The sequence below is a fragment of the Phasianus colchicus genome, chromosome 4, assembly GCF_987193195.1.
Source record: "Phasianus colchicus chromosome 4, bPhaCol1.hap1.1, whole genome shotgun sequence".
NCBI lineage: Eukaryota > Metazoa > Chordata > Aves > Galliformes > Phasianidae > Phasianus > Phasianus colchicus.
Genome location: NC_143439.1, coordinates 29029422 through 29043516, shown reverse-complemented (window position 1 = coordinate 29043516; position 14095 = coordinate 29029422). Strand labels below are relative to the sequence as shown.

Genomic DNA, 14095 nt, shown 5'->3' with positions numbered 1-14095 from the left:
TTTCTTAAAGTGTTTTTAGCTTTATGTATGAGAAAGGACTTTTTAAATAAAAAGCATTACTTCTGAACATATATTTCAAACAGACTCTCCCACTTCACAAGAACAATTTCCAATTAGTGGCACAAGGCTCCTGTCACTGAACACTCCTGGGCTCCCTAGAAAAGCATGCTTTTTGACACACTCAAGAGGAATTGCACTCTGGAAGCAACTTCTACTAATTCATCAACTACAGAGGCAGCTTAACATGCATAGCATTTCAGCCAGCTAAGTTTTGGGCATGGTTTATCTCAGCCAACTTCAGAAGACAGTCCCAACTCTGCCTCAAGTTTCAGCTATGCTCTGCTCAGCTGCTTTAACCCCTTCTAGCAATGGGTTTATGTAGTCCTTATTACAGTGAGATAGTCAACAGCACACTGTGTTTATAGCCAGACATTTAAGAAGGCCCATAACTGTTGCAGTAGGCAGTTGCCTACTGCAACACATAACAACCCCTGAACACTGGCATCACCAGTTCTTATTGGCTTATGATTTTCTCAGTTGTAATACTACTAATATCATTTCACTTAACCTACTTTTCCATTCACCTATACAAAATAAACCAAAGGTAGCAAAATACTGAATAATTTAAAAAAAGCAAAAACATGACACAGGTTTCTAGAGATTACTAGTTCCAAGGTACTGAATAACTGAAATATTCAAGAAAGACAAACTCCTACATTCTGCTTAAACATGTTATTCTAAGCACAGAAAATAGAATGTTTATATCTCTGTAGAAACATTAGCTCAGACTCAAAATAAACCACAAATCTCTACAAGTAATGTTGAAATACGTGTGTGATGACTGTGGGAAAGGCTGCGCATCTGTCCTAAGAAGCTTTTGGAAGGTTCTACAGCCATCCTGAGGCTCAGCTGACCAAGTTCTTGTAACAAGTATTAAGCAAAATGAGCCCCTCTTGTTGCCCCTAAATAAGAGAGGGTAGATGTAGTCCCTTACCCCCAAGAAGAGAGAGCCTCCAGCTATGATTTTTGCACATGCCAGTGCAAAGCCAACAGACAAAATAAACCCAACTGTCCACCAAAACAAACCCCACTCTTAAAATATTACACAACTTAAAGAGCTGTCATGAGTTTCTCTCTGAAGCAGCAAAGATGTAAAGTACAAGTTCCAGGAAGAAATCTTTTTTGATTTTGACACAGCTTACATCTAACAAACTCCTGGGGAATAAGACCTTTCCCTACTTTCTGCCCATGGTTGCCCACAGCAATACACTCCCTAGACAGCTCTCCTACTCCTTCATTGACATCTTAAAGAAATTTTTCTTTTTGTTAATTGCTTTTTGGGGAGGACATCTTTCATTTCAGAAAACTGTTCCTTACTGTCCAAGCTGCTCACTTCATGTCATAGCTTACATGGAAGAATTTTACTACTATTATAATCATTTCCTATTTAAGGGCTATAAATCAGATGCACCCCATTGCAAAGATCACCTCTTCATTCATGCTTGTATATCATTAGACAGTAGGGAAAGTATGTGCGTGGCTTTTAGGAAGCGAGTAGATTTGCAGCAAGTATATATTAATAAAGTGTGCTTTAATACATATACTCGTCAAGATGCTGCAATGGTAAAGTGATTTATAAAATGAAAAATCAATATAAACAAACTGCAGTAAATATACATGATAGATTTATCTGTATAAATGGATAATGAAAGACTGTCTTTTTGCTGTTTCCAACATCTACAGAGTACAGTTCTTTTAACATGAAAACAGAATTTTGATCATTGCCAATCTAGTACCATTGAAATTTGAATTCTTGTATCCATCAGCCAAAAAAAACCAAAACAATGCCCTTCTTTTTGAATCCAACATTCCTGTGACTTCACAAGGAACAGGACTGCTACAGAATGAGCATCATGCTGACAAATTATACTAAGTCATTTAACATCCAAAGGTAATCCTCTGAAGAACAGATTTCAGCCAGCGGGCATATTTATGTCCTTTTACTCCAAATGCCTTTGGAGGTCAGTGTATTCAATACACTGAAAAACGAAATGTCCATTTACAGGAATATTCAAATACTAAATATAAATATCCACAATACCAAGGAAGTGTCTGGATCTGGAGTTTAACTGTAGATAGACCTCTGCTAAGAAAACCATTACTCTGATAGAGAAGAAAAATTACCGGCCTCCGTGAAAACAAGCAGTCTTGGGAAATACATTTCAAAGAGCACAAGGACACAAATTATCAACATAAAACAGGCAAAAGAAAAAAAGTTTCAAACATCAAATCAAAACAGTCTTAGAAAAGCTGATTTTTTTTTTTTTAATGAGTTTCCTCTCTTTTCTATTCTCTGCAGGTTTCCATCCTTATTGTACTGAAAAGCAAACATTGAAAATTTCCAGAAAAGAAAATAAACCACCATGCCTACTCTTAATTACAGCTTCTGTCTATGTAAACTACAATCTGTGCTGTGGATGAATTCAAATCAAGGGAGAAGAGGAGCCTTAGGATTGTTAGTAAAGAAAATCAGCTGAAACTCATATCTTTTTAACAGGAACACACCTAATGATACTCTGCCAGCATTTGAGCTATAGGTCAGTTGATTCACCTAACTTCATAGTGTCTGTTAATTGTTTAGTGACAAAACCCATTTTTTCAACCTGACTGTTGCAGGTTCTTAGCCTTCATTTCAAGCCATGTAGCTTTTAAGTATATCAGTTCACTAGACCAAGAACAGTGCTATATGTGGAAAGAAACAGTGCAGGAGGAGAAGAGGGAAAGATAAGATTGACATACTCTTTAAGGTAAACAATTTAAAGCAAAAATTAAGCCTATGACCACCTCACCTTGCACAGCATCTGTCACAACTTTCTAGGTGCATTAAGCAAATTAAAAATGCAAACATGTTGCAACAGCAAGGACAGTGGAACTCCCTAAGTCACAACCCTTAAGCAGAGTATATATATCCAATGCCTCTCCATCTACCAGGAAAAAAAAGTCTTGAGCACAACCTTGAAGTTAAAAGGCCTGACAGACATTCAAATTGGTTTCAGAGTTCTCCAGGGAGAACAGTGCATATGCTTTGGTCTCTCAAAGCATTAATAGCTTGTTTCCCAGTTGGTGTCAGTAGTGGCAGAAGAAAATGGCCATAGAGATGGTGGCCTGGTTTTCCTCCTGGCTGTATTTTTTTGCCTGCCTTAAAATTTGTTCTCTCTATAGCACTAAGAGGCTCTACTGTCAAGATTTCTGGGTGTTATTTTAAGATAAACAAACAACAGCACATATGAGAAATACCAAAGGCAGCTACAAATCCAAAACATAATCCCTAACTTAATAGTTTGTGTATTTCTGCAAAGTATCCATTTTGCACTCCGGAAGCTGGGACAGTCCTTTTGTTTATGTATAGATCTCTACAATAGATGTCCTCTTACATATCATACTGAAAATGACAGTTATGTTGTAGTGTCTGACTACCAGCCTTTAGTGTGGGTTCTGCATAGTCCAGAGAGCAGAGGTACTGCATTTCCTTTTCTCACTCCTTCTGTAAAGGAACCATCTCTGCCTCCTAGCTCATGCCTCTAAAATGAAATACCTTCCTCCATCTAATACACAGGGGGAAGCGAGTAGGCTGCATCCAAGCAGCATCAATACATGGATCACACTGTCAGCTCTTTTGGCTACAGAACATCACATTAGTTTTCCCAGATGCTGTCAATGAGCAAATGGTTCCGGATTGTTTAAAAGTCATATGTGATTTGCATAGCAATGCTTTTCCCTGCTTCCTTAACAAGTACTGCTCTGTAAACAAGTGTGAAAATGTCACACTGATATATTAACATTTGTATTAGCAATTAAATTGAAAGATTTCCCTATTTAAATACATTACAGAGACATTATCATCTCAATACTTAGTGACTCTTTCTGTAGCACTTTGGTTTACAAAATAAGCTTCTTGTTTACAAAAACATTTTTAGGTATGTAACTCAAGGTCAAGATTAGACAGTACCATAACAAGTCATCCAGCCTGTCTAGATCAGAAGAAATCACACACAAGTTCACACTCTGCATAACTGCAGGCTTGATTCTGACAGATACAGGTAAAAAGTAGAAACTTTTAGAAAGTTTATTCTCCATGCAGTGCTTGGAAAAACAAACAGTTTTGTTCCTACTGAAAAACAAAGGAGAGGAAAATAAACCCAACAGTATTTTCAGCTTTTCACTGAAAATAGGAAAAAAATCAGCAAGCTATGGTTTTGTGACACTCTTAAACTGTGTGAGAGAGACTTTTAAAGATAGAAACTCTCAAGATTACAAAGTTTATTCCTCACGCTGTATCTGCTGTAATTTTAAAAACACTATACATTGTTACAGCAAGAACACTTCTACTGACAACATTTTTTTTCTAAAATCAGTTTCCCACTCCTTTAAGCTTTCCATCTTAGCCATGAGCACCAGGTAAAATACCTAACCGTGCCAATCATTCTCAAAGAACATCCATCAGTTGCACCTTTCCAAATGAGAGCAGCAGGGTAGGTCTGACATCCTAAACCCATGTCTCTTTCTGGAATTAATGAGCCAGCAGAACTATGAAGAGATAACCAAAGTGTTTTATGTGGCAGCAGGGAACACAAACGTCAGTTGAAGGAATTTTCTACATCCTGAATCTCCCACTTCTATTACTAGAACCCATGCTGACTGATTTGGCTTCTCTGAGGAGTGGAAGGATTATAATTTCTCTGAGCTGCATGTAAGCAGCAGCAAAGACAGAAACCACACATACACTTACAGTGTAAGAACTCCTATTGAGGATGTGGTGTTCACAACAGAACGCTAATACTTCAGAAGAACTGACAGCTGAGAAGATCTATAGCTGCTTGACAGGTACAATGTGATTTGCTTTTTGAAATCCCAGCAGAAAATGTTGTTCTGAGAGTCTAATAGTTGGGATGATATAGAGCAAGACATTACTGTAGTCAGACAAAACAGCAGAAGGCAAATTATGCTCTCCAGTGTGCTGGAGAAAGCCAGAACTCCAAAGTCAATAGTGATTTTCTGGATTTAAAACAAAAATGTTCAGAGAAGAACTTGCCACAATTTCATGAACTTCAGTGCATTACTCTCAAAACGTACTGAAATACACAAAAAAATACACTGAAATTCTGGTAAGAATAAGAGTGAAAGAGAAAGATAATTAAGATAATAAGATTACTTCAAAGTGAAACTGCATCAGTCTAGGAAGGAGGTATTTCATTTCCAAATCTTTATCTATATATAGCTATTAGGGAGGCAAAACTAAGACGACTAACTTTCTTACATGTTTTTATATACAGTACATAGAATAGGAACTGATAACAAGGGACAAGTTATATGAATGCAATCAGCCTCCCCTGCCTGTAATACGTGCAGTGATCACTTCAAACTTCATCTATTGAAATAACTTCACTACTGCTTTACCGTCTCTTGTGACATCACTGTAGTTGTCATGATGATTATTTTACATGCACTGTACCTATCAAGAAGGTGCTACAGAAGATTCTCAATGTTCATCAAAATGCAAAAGTTCAAGAACTGTTACCCCTAAGGGTGGCAGAGAAAAGCTCAAAACATGACTACAGATCTTTAAAAAAACACCAGATCTTTTAAAAAAAAAACCTAAAAGAAATTTTAAAATATCCCTACAACAGTGAAATTACTTTAGTAGGATTGTTTTAAATTAATCTAATTATTTTGGGTAGGGAAAGCTCATACTTTCTAAAAATACCTGTTATTGAAGTTACTATGCCCAACACAATTTAAAGCACAACTCCTTGTTCTAGTCCAGGCATGCTTCCGCCAGTCATGAGAAGAAAGTATACTTGTTTTTCAAGAGAGTGGATAGTCTGAGATTATTAGTTTTACAGTAGCTGGGCCTCCTTTATGAAGTGCTGCTGTGAATGAATTAATGTAGTTATGAACAAATGAGTCATTTTCTGACACATTAAATTAAAACAAGGTCCAGATTTATGAGCTGTGCAGTGGCAGTCAGGATGACATGCACCTTCTAAAACAATTTCTGTTTCTTTTTAATGGAAAATTACAGACCTGGCATAAGACTCCAAACACTGAGAATTTAATATTTATACACTGCATACTCTGGGTCCTAAAAGGACTCGTTGGCTAGTTTGAAAATTTTGGAGGAGAAACATTTTTCTGAAAGGAACATGGGAGCAGAATGAAGGCAAATACAAATGCATTTGCTACATTTCTATTCTGACTCCAGAGCAGCTCAATTCATAGACTCTATTTAAATTCCATGGGCAGAGAAAAAAGAAAAAAATGGCAATACATAAAATTTTGCATTGGTTTCATTTTTTTCCCTCTATTAATTGCTGAAAGACTAAATGAATTTTCACACCCTAACAGATGCAAGCCTATCTGAATATTTTTGGATTTGGGACGCCCAACCAGCTTTTGCAAATGATCAGTTATTTACTTGGTTACTCACTTCTGCTAGTTGTTTCATATGCAATTCTTTTAATATGTGGCTGATTGCCATGCAATCAGCATGACACAAGTGGAAATTTAACAAACTCAACTTCAAAGCAAACTCTTTTTGGAGAATATTTAAGCATAGCAACCTTAATATTTGATATTTACCAATACTGTAATTATGTCAGCATAATTCCACTTGTACATTTACAGAACATGATCATCAAAAAGACTTCACTTTAGATTTTAATTAAACATCTGTGAGCAAACGTACCTGCTAGTAAATGACATCTCCTGCTTCTCAGTTAGAAGAACACTGCAGAAGTGGCTGAAAATTGAGCGTTGTCACATCTAAGCTTCCTCCCCAAGAAAAGATGAAAGAGGAATGGCATGCATCTGTAAGAAGAGAAGAACCAGTGAGTCACTTTTTTTTTTTTGTCTTACATAGGAAGTTCCTTAGTTCTACGTAGAAAGAATTTTCTTATTTGTCATGATGTCATTTCATAAGCACTGTAACTATCAAGAAGATGCCATATAAGATTTTCATCTTCCAACAAAGCTCAGAAGTTCAAGAACTGCTACTCCTAAGGGTGACGGAGAGAAACTTGAACCGTGATCATAGGTCATTAGAACTGTAACTTCAGATCACCTTAGCATCTTATTTCAAAACACTCAATTGAGTTCAGGATAGAACACACACATAAATATGTTTAAGATGCTGGAAGACATACACATGGTGACCAGAGACATTCTAAGGAAAATAGTTGGAAATGCAAAGTATTTTTATTTTACAGTTAGAAACAGTTAACGTGGTATCTTTTTTTTTTCCCCTGAAATTAGAAGAAAGAGAAAATGCAACAAGATGACCTTATTTATTTCTCTCTACCATTCAATCCAAAGAAAAGGAAGTGCAATAAACGAATATTAGAGATTAAACATCCAGGTTTCTTAGGACTGCATGACAAGTGCAAAGATGACTAGCTGGATGACTAGCAGCCCCTGCGCTTTGTCTCTATGCTTAACTTGAACAACTCTTTTATATCTAGCTATGAAGAATGTGTTACAGATGGCAAGGATAACTAGGCAGTTAAACTCCACTTTGATGCATGCTCATTCCCTTAAAGATAAGGTTGTCCTCTACAATATCATCAGAAAAAATATTATATAAAATATATAAAATATAGAAGCTACAGAACAGACAGGTGAGTTTCTGTTTTGGTAACAGGGCACACATGAATTCACAGTGTGAATTTATTCCTGCTATGTCTTCTGAATTCTGTAACTGAGATTCCACAAAACAAAACAAAAACAAAAACAAACAAACAAAAAAAACCCTACAAAAAGCAAATTATTTTGACATTTCAGAACAGCAAAACTTGGCTTATAATCAAAGTTTCCTACAGTATCACTGAGTTTCTCATTTTCTTGTACTTTCTGATCTCTGCAAATGTTGATGAACTCAGAAATCAAGGCACACTCAGTTAAAGGGTAAGATATAACATATGCTACCTTGCTGCTCTCTCCTGAAAATTAAAAACTAAACAACACAGTTGACATTATAGAAGAAGAAAAGAGAATAAAATACTCTTAATTATAAAAACAATTTTAGAAGACCTTCAGATTGATAGAAGTATGTATGTATCAGCTGGCATGACTCCACTGAATGGTGTTTTACTTTTCTAAAAATCTAATCCTACAATTCAGGGGAGAGTAGCCTGAAGTATAACACTAGCCTGGACTCCACCTCATAGGAAACAACTAGATAATAGCCAACCACGTTGCAACTGTGCTGAATTAAATTGTTTAAAACATTGATTTTTTTGCAAGCCTTCAGATTTCACCAGAAAACCTTAGGGAAAACTGTGCTGCATTTGCTCATTTACAAGGAAAGGAAATCTAAACATAACTTCTTTTTATATCTGATATTAAAAACATCTGTATACTGTGTTGATGTCATGTTTTCCTAAATTTCAGACAACCTGTAACAACAGAAGAGTTCTGACTTCCTCCATGGCAGTGGTTTAACCCCAGCAAGCAACTCAGCAACACCCAGTTGCTCATTCATTCTCTCCAGGTGAGACAGAGAGAGAATCAGAAAAGTGAAAGCCCAAAAAAATCATGAATTGATGTAAAGACACTTTACTTGGTAAAGCAAAAGTTGCACATGTAAGCAAAGCATGTTTCCATGACTGAAATCCACCTAGCAACATCAATATGATAACATGACTGAAAATGTCACTTCAAATATTCATACAGCTCCCTAGTAAAAATGCTGTGAACACTGGAATCCCATCTTGCTACCTGGCTAAATTCATACCCTTTTCATAGATCTCCGAAATATGGCCCTGGAGTACGATGATTCTTTTTGCAAATAACAAAATAACAAATCATCTCACATTTGTTGCATGTTCTTTTGATGATACTAAAACTACAAGTGACATAGATGAGCCACCTAATACAATGAAACTAGCTGTGCTTGGCAAATGAATGATTCATGGCAACATGCATCTTCATTTTACCTAGCAAAATAGCTCTGTAAGGTAACAATGTTTTTCCCATGCTGGACACAGGCACATTTATCTCTAAATATTGTGATGCAGGGCTGACATTTCATTTAATCATGCTACCTTGTTGCACCCTATAATGTGCCATAACAGAACAATGCACTAGAGTGACAAGCTGTCACCTCTAATAAAAGTATATAGAAATAGATATGCCTTCATTGGAGGAGGCAAACTGTTAGTTCATCCAGAGGTGTCCAAGAAGAAGGCAGTCCTGCCAACGTACCCTACATCATAGATTGGGAATTTGAGACCATGAGAGATATGATGATTTGCAAAAGTTCCTTTACTTGCTCAGTACAGAGCAAGCCAGACCTTCCTACCTTTCTCCAGACTGAACCATTTAATAGGTTCTATATCTAGTAATGACAAAAAAAAAAAAAAAAAAAAAAAACCCACCAAACACACCACAGAATTAAGCTGTGCTTGTGAATTAACTGCAGTTTGCTCAACTGTTTTCTTGCTAAGATTAATCCAATTATTCCCTTTACAATCTGCCTATAACACTGCAATCAGATTGAGAAGGGCCTCAAAAAGGGAGAGCTACACTAGCTTGAAAGGCTTGAAAGAGGAGTCAGTCTGTTTGAAAGAATCACAGTGAATAGTGTCGTCCAAATGATTTTCATGGACTTTTTTCCTTCTACTTATAAAATGAAACAAATCTATTCTAACAACCAGAGAAATACAGTAATCTCATGCTACGTCTAAATGTAAAAGATGCTTCTTACAGGAAGAAATCATTTTCTGCCTATAATCATGAGAGGCACTGGTGTGATGGTGCAGCAAGGTCATGGCACAGCACAATTCCAGGACCCGTGCAGTGAAGTCAGTAGCACTGTAGCTACAAGAACATGATCATTGCCCGCATTTGTGTGGTATACTGCATTACAGTTTGTTTCCATGTTCCTTGTAGGATAAGAAATCACAACAAATGCTTGACACCTAGACACTGCTGTAGGGTCTCCTCTAAAAGCACAAGGTATGTCAGATAGACTTACTGTAACAGCATGTAGAAAAAAAAGGGATATCAAGAGGCCTTTTATTCTTCCCTCAATGTTTATTGCTGGTTTCCACCTGCTGTAATCAAGCCTACATCTCTCTCCATCCACCTATTTGCTGAGATACATAATTCCACTTTCACACACTTCCCTTCTTAGGCTTCATTGTCAGTTACTGGTTCTTTTGACCTTTAACTGTGCAGGGTCTTGAGATTCATGACAGTGAAAATTCTATTTCTTTATTTCATTACTCACATGTAGTCAGATGTTTTTTCCTATACTGTATTTCCTATCAAAAAATAACAGTTCATCAAAAGGAAAGTGTTTTGTGAAAATTATTTTTGAAACAAAAATTGAGAAAAATGTTTAAATAGGTAAAAACATTTCATTCTGATCTTTGTGGAACAAAACAATTTAATTTTCTATTTTGAAATTACTTTTCATTTCAGGATTTTCTCTACTTAATATTTATAAATTCATTTAAAGAAAAGCTTCCCCAAATGAAGTGCAATATATTAGTTTTTCAACCTTAATGTAGTACTTGAGGGACAGCTGAGTTAATAGAGAACTTAAAGAAGAAAAGGCATTTCCAAATTATGAAACAGCTAAAGACACAGCCTGCAATGCAGTGTTTATGAAAAGGGAAAGACATAGCAGTAGTGTTTTATGAAGTATGCTATCATTCTCTTAGCTAAAAACCTAAGGGTATTTAATATTGAATTTGCTAATACCACACAGCAAGATAATTGTACATTCTTTCAAACATTAATAAAATTAATAAAATTCCAACAAATGCTTACATGCTGAAGCATATGGTTAGTATTTTATTAAATGTTCATCTTCCTCTAAGATTTGAAAAACAATTTTTCCTTAAGTAAAACACAAACTAGGAAAAGGACCTGAGAGAAGTTTACTCATTTTCACCATGAATCAAATACCACCTATGCAAAAAATTTACACACAGCTTGACAGACTTAAAAAAAAAAAAAAAATTACACATCAAGGCATAGAGAACATCAGCTAACTAGTTTAGTTAGATATCCAGGAAAAAAAAAAGAAAAAAAAAAGAAAGAAAGAAACCAAACACCCTGTTTTTATGAAGGAATTACTGATTAGCCAGATAGATACAAAAGCTTATATAAAACACTAACATAGTGTTCGTAAAACTCTTCATCTTGATAGTACATTTTAGATGTTTGAGTCCAGGACATATTTGGGAAGCAGTGAACTATACTATGAAAATGACAAAACCAGAGAAAAAGAGTTATAAAGAAAGACTAAAAATGTGGGGCATGAAAACTTGTCTTCTATTTGAATGCATTGAAAACAAGTATTGAGAAAGTGCAACCTCCTCTACTGTATTTGAGGTTGAGAATTCAGGGTTTGGTTAATGTAGAATTACCACTGTTTTCAAAATTGGAAAGATCCATATTTCATATTTCAAAGAGTAACACAAATTAAGTTCTAAAGAATCTTAACAAGTGCAGAAAGAGAAGAAATCAACAAGTGCAGAAAGAAAAGTCCAGACTTCAGAATACAGAATGCAAATACTTGATACTTCTGTTTAAGATGAGATGTTTCCATGTGCCAACTTGATACAAATATTGCAAAGTTAGGAATTCTCTGAATTTCTAAGCAATGAGGGAAATGCACAGGGATTTATGCTTCTTGTATCCCTATAACCAGGCTTTCATGATGTCACTGCAATTCAATGCTCCCTTTTTTTAAAAATCAAGTTGAAATCATCAGTAAACTAGGAAACAAACTGGGAGAAGAGTGGCTCCTACTTTCAAGGAAATCTGCTCATCTTCCCTCTTCCTACTCTGTTTTCTGCTTCATTCTCTCTCTTCTTTCACACTTCACCTTCCTTCTTAAATTTTTCCCTTTCTCACTTAGTGCTTCCCACTACTTTGTCTTCCTAGCCACTACCCTCTTATTCTTTTCTCTTTAATCTTTTAGGGAATTCAATGATTACATAAGGTTGTGAAAAAGAAACATTTTTTGAGACTTAATTACCTGAGCCAGCATTAAATAGACACCTGTGAACTCTGCAATATGCTCACGTCCTAAAGGACATGCACTAGACCTTGCACTAGACCCAGGTAGGACACTCACAGTCAGAATGAAAGACCCAATAAGGCTGACAGCAAGACAAGTGTTTCACTTCACTTCTCCAGCAAAGAAGTGGTAGACCTTGGCACAAGCCTCCCAGAAGTAAATACGCTGATGGGACATCAAAGACAAAGTAGCTGATTTCTTGAAAATATTGATGTATTTTGTCACAGGAGATCTTGTGATGTGCTGAGACCTAATTCAATTCCATTATCTTTGAGAGTTCATCTTATTCTAAATGCGAAATTCATAGGCAGAATAATGCCAAATATCTCCAATTAAACAGGAATTCTGATAAAAATTCAGCACTGCCTAATTATCTGATGAAGAATTACAGCTGCAACTGATGATGCTCCACAGCAGGGAGCAGAGAGCCCATATTATCACAGAAGTCAGAAGCAGAGGCCTGGACAACAGTGTTCATAATTCATAACCACAGCCTATTATTTAGGATAAAGCTTTCCCCTCTAAAGAAAAGATAATGACAAGTGCATTTAGCCATGAAGAGGGCAGACAGACTGCATAAGGAGTCCTCTTGGTCCAATTTATTTTTAAGAAAGAATAAGAGCTGCATTTTTAAAATCAATTATTAAAACGAAATTACCATGAGGGAAAGAAACAGAATGAAATTCTGGTCCAAGTGAAGCCAGTGGCTGTTGCGATAAATAGGACCGAGATTGATCTCCATAACCTCAATTTCTGTTTATTGCAGAGAAAGCCAGCTTTCACCAAGCTAGGAACATCTAGCTATTCCAACCCTGCTGTTTATTAGCATTGTATCACTCTCCTATCAGCAGATCAGCTTTTTTTCATCTTGATGGGCCTCTGCCTGTAGAGAGATCATTTTGTTTCCTCCTGCTAGCTAATTTCCAGTTAGTGATTCGTGTAGGATTGACAGACCTGTAAAACAGCATTCTGCCAATCAGAAGTAGATCATGCTGTCATAAAACATCTTAGTGCGTGCACTGTCTATCTACAAGAAAACTCTCAGATGCACTTCTTCAAAGACAACAGTGCTGAGTTTTGTTGTATGAAAGAAAAGAGGAAAGCAAACTAAGAGAACATCTAATTTAGCCAGTTCTGTGCTCTCAATTTGCTGGTTAAGGAGACAAGTGATTACTTTCTTTCCAGCTGCTCATTAGAAATATGGCGAGATTGCAAGGGCTGATCTTAAAAGCCTGATCTTAAGTCTGGGATTGAGTCAACTGACTGCTGGACAAACAGCCCAGAAACACAACAGAAGAAAAAGAACATTTTCTGTATCCCACTTACTGCTCTTGCAGTGAAAACTGCTGTGCACTGGGCTAAAAAGCAGGATTGTTTTTTTGTTTTTTTTTTGTTTTTTTTTTTGCTTTCTTTCACCCTGTTGAACTTCACCAAGTGTCTCATATTTCAAGAGCTGTCGCCCATGGTAGCCTTGCCTAGCTTTCCCAGTATTTCCCTTGCCTTTTTTTTTCTTTATTCTGTTGGAAAGTGACTGACATGAAAAACAAATAGAACCCATCACTGCTAAAGGATGAAGTATCAGTGTGCCAACAATATTCTATGGAAAATTAGTTACAGTCCCAGAATTTGAAGGACTTTGCATAATTCTTTTTCGTGCATACAGTTCATCAGTGTTTTTGTTGCACGCTGACTTCCTATTTGTCTTTGAATAGATACAGAGGTTACGGCAGTGCAGCCAAATCTTCATGTAGTCTGCAGTTCAGGGACCATGTACCTCTCTCTCAAATCTCATCTCTTTAGGTAGAAAGAGGATGTCCCTTCTGCCCTTGTTAGTCTACATCATGATTATATTCTGAAAGGGAAAAATTAAGAGCATCTTTTACTAGGTCCTCGAGTAAAAATTAGGACACATAAATGCTTCTGAAAACCTTTTCTTTTTTAACCCACTAACTCTCACCAGGCAGCAGTGACATTACATACAATTCAGTCACTAAAATTAACAGCGAA

General features: G+C 36.3%; 1 long non-coding RNA gene across 8 annotated transcripts in view; it reads right to left on the bottom strand.

Annotated features, from left to right (window-relative positions):
- The window catches only part of LOC116231132 (uncharacterized), a 246572-nt gene that overhangs the window by 147512 nt on the left and 84965 nt on the right, over positions 1–14095 (bottom strand). For all 8 annotated transcript variants that reach the window (XR_016465992.1, XR_016465994.1, XR_016465995.1 and 5 more), the window contains exon 2: positions 6746–6867. This is a non-coding gene — a long non-coding RNA (uncharacterized LOC116231132). The remainder of the gene's footprint in view (positions 1–6745; positions 6868–14095) is intronic.